At 33.5% G+C, this 3,568-nt stretch overlaps 1 long non-coding RNA gene across 1 annotated transcript in view; it reads left to right on the forward strand.

The window, feature by feature from the left end:
• The first annotated feature begins 1,730 nt into the window (after positions 1-1,730).
• Positions 1,731-3,568, forward strand: part of LOC138867938 (uncharacterized) — an 8,842-nt gene continuing 7,004 nt past the window's right edge. Inside the window, exon 1 of the long non-coding RNA XR_011399926.1 lies at positions 1,731-1,765. This is a non-coding gene — a long non-coding RNA (uncharacterized lncRNA). The remainder of the gene's footprint in view (positions 1,766-3,568) is intronic.

Genomic DNA, 3,568 nt, shown 5'->3' on the forward strand with positions numbered 1-3,568 from the left:
GTGTGTGTGTGTAAATATGTTAAACTTTTCCTCTTGCCTTGGTGCAGGATGGTTCCGGGCAGGTTAGACGCCGGTTAAAACAAATGAGCAAACGAAGCAAATGCAAGATAAACAGAACAGAGATTTACCTTTAGGACAAAACTGCATGGCTCTTTGATATTTCAGTGTCTTGTATATATGTGTATGTGTGTGTGTGTGTCAGTGCATGCATGTGCGCATCTTTCTACCCATGCGTATATATGCAGTATTTTCCAGGCGGAAACATCAACATACTTTATATTCTATATTTTATATATAATTAAGCCCGATGCCATCTAGCAAGTTTCGGTCTTCTTAGTTGATATGAACTACGCTTCTACTTTGCCTAAACACTTTACTTAGAAATGCTGTCTTCTCTGTCCCTGTACTACTGGTAGGCCTACTTTGCCCAAGCACTATACTTAGAAATGTTCTACCCTCTTCGTCCTCTGTCCAATATTCTTGCCTCTGCAATTCTGATTTGTTAAAGTACTATAATTACTAATACCCTGTCCTCTGTTCAGTATTCTTGCCTCTGAACTTTACGTTATGGTTTAGTCATCTTAGTGCTAACCACCACTTAGCGTTGTCTTCTGTCCTCTTTCGTGTTCTTGCCACTATCTGTCTGTCTCTAATATGATTTCTAATATACTAAATAAATCCCCGACTTGTTGTTTAATAGTACTACAGTGTGACGGGCTGGGTTCTTATTCTATTTACTACCAATTCTTAATTAGTTTGAAATCTTCAGTGAGCATTACCAAGGTTTGGCAATTCTTAATTTCCTCTAGTTAAACAATACAGCTTCGTCGGTGGCAAGTAAGTACGCTTTTCCCTGCCTGCGCCTGCGTCCTCGCCCGAGAATACTGACGGCGCCATATGGTTAACGTAATATTTGGTGCTAAATAACGGAAGGCGTGCAGAAGTGATGAAGTATGATGAACAATACGTTATATTACGATCATATATTCCAACCAGACAAAGTAAAGAGTTTCCCTGCGCAAAAGAAAAAGAAAAAAAGAAAAAAAGGCACGATTTACTATGTCCTTTGTTAAATCGCGTGCTGTCCTCTGGAACAGTAAAATCAACACGGGCACGACACATTCAACTCTTTTATTTTGTACAGTATTAATTTTGTTCAGCGGCGAGCAGATGCACGTCATACAAAGGAGGAAAGAAAGAGTACGTTCGACATTTGGAATGAACAGAGACAAAGAGGAATACTGTTTGTCTTTGTACTTCCGTAGAGATCAAAGTTACCTGATGAAACAGCTGTGATATATATATATATATATATATATATATATATATATATATATATATATATATATATATATATATATATAAACACACACACACACACACACACACACACACACACACACACACACACACACACACACACACACACACACACATATATATATATATATATATATATATATATATATATATATATATATATATATATATATATATATATATGTATATGTATATATGTTGGGATCATTATTTATTCGACATTTAAAAAGGTGCATTGGTTCTGTTTTCAGAGATGTACATTTGTTTACATATTTTTATATATCCAAAGGCATAACACTATAGCAAAATTTAGTTATGACCAATAGAGTAGATTATAGTAATCATAATTGTTGTGAGTTTAAATATTAACGATAATTTGGGGAAAACAGTAAGTTTGTTATTTTAACAATTTCTTATCAGACGAGTCCTGCCTTCCTGAGCTCTGGTACTTAAATTCGTGTTTTACCTTGATGTCATAGATTGCAATGTTTGATAAGTGCATCAACGTAATAGTCGAATCCCTTTATATTGATCCATGATAATTTAGACGAGTCCTGCCTTTCTGCCGAACACATAGACAAAAATTATTGAGAAAGTGCAGTGAAAACAACACCATAATGTTTTGTTGCCAAGGAATATAAATTATTGATTCAGTTATTTTAGTGGTCCGTGGATACAGTAACGGAAGAAATCGCAGGTGACAGTTCCGGGGGTATCAATGAGTAGATAGAGAATGAAATTAGTGTTAAAGTGAAGAGAGGGAAATCATGAAGGTGAAGGAAAAATTGAAAGAACACTGATAGACTGGGTGTGAGGGTCTCGATTCCGCCTCATGTATATTTTTATTTTGTTTATTGAAATGATTTTTGTTTTATAATTAGTAGGAAAAGGGGAGAGTATAGAGTTAACTTTAAGAATTAGTTAAGTTAGTCGAGAATACTCCTTGTTTAAATTATGTTTATTACTGAGATTTACAGAATGATATGCCACTTGTTCATGGTTTATTTATTGAATAAAATATCAATCGTTAAAATGTTTCTATGACTGTTATAATAATAGGCACAATCAACATTGGAATGAACGGTATAGTAAATAGTTAGAATAGGCCTACATTTAAATAAAATTTGGATTATGAAAATCCCACTAATACGATAATGATACAAAAATCGAGTAGAATAAAATATAATATATTTGGCACATAAAATGCAACCCTGACATTCGTAGGCAGCGGTAATGGTATAAAAGTTGATTAGAATAAATTTGAAAATCAGGTAAATGAAAAATTCGTTATTCTACATCCATATATATATATATATATATATATATATATATATATATATATATATATATATATATAAATATATATGCTTTTAATAAATGCTTTTTCGTAATCAATGAATGCCATATACAGGGGTCTCCTATATTCGTTTATTTTTTTTCTTATTTGGGTGAGCGTGTGGATGTGGTCTGTTGTTGAGAATCCATTGCGGAAGCCTGCCTGTTCTCTTGGCTGGTTAGAATCCAGGGCCCGGATTCACTAACGCACTTACTATAGTTACCATGGTAAACAGACAGCGGTGGTATTCACTAACGACTTGCCATTGGAGTTACCATGGTAAATTTTACCAGTGGTCAGAGCACTGGTAACTTCTGGGAAGACGGTGTCATCACATGTTATCTCGTCATAAAAACAATATGTAAGCAAAGTTTTGGGTTTGTTTTTACACCTGATATAACTAATATGATGGCAAACAGATATCACAGTGCGGAAATAGTGAAGAAATGCAAATTTCACATGAAACTAGCAAGAATAAAATACACACAAATTCTCGTGAACTTATAGGCCTACATTATATTAGAATACATGGAACCGATAAATAAGTGAACTCTTAAAGAGTTCTTCTCTGACTTAATTATTACAAATGCTATAGAAAAAAACTACCTTGCTGATAAATAAACTGGCAATACCAACGCTCAATGAGTATAGCAATATCTGTATCTATCGGCATTTTGACAATACACTCCAAAGTGCATGGGCAAGAATAAGCTTGAGATATTTCCTTTGACAACAAATGGCGATGGATAAAAAAAAATGTTTGATCCGATTCTTTGTTTAACAATGATGGAAAATATATAAATAAAAATCGGTTTGGACTGTCTATTTGGTTTGAGTTAACAATAATATATTGATATAACATTGTTTTCATTGGTTCCTATCTATAAAGTAAATATATATCTAACATGATGG

Source organism: Penaeus vannamei, chromosome 33, assembly GCF_042767895.1.
Source record: "Penaeus vannamei isolate JL-2024 chromosome 33, ASM4276789v1, whole genome shotgun sequence".
In the NCBI taxonomy this organism is placed as follows: Eukaryota; Metazoa; Arthropoda; class Malacostraca; order Decapoda; family Penaeidae; genus Penaeus; species Penaeus vannamei.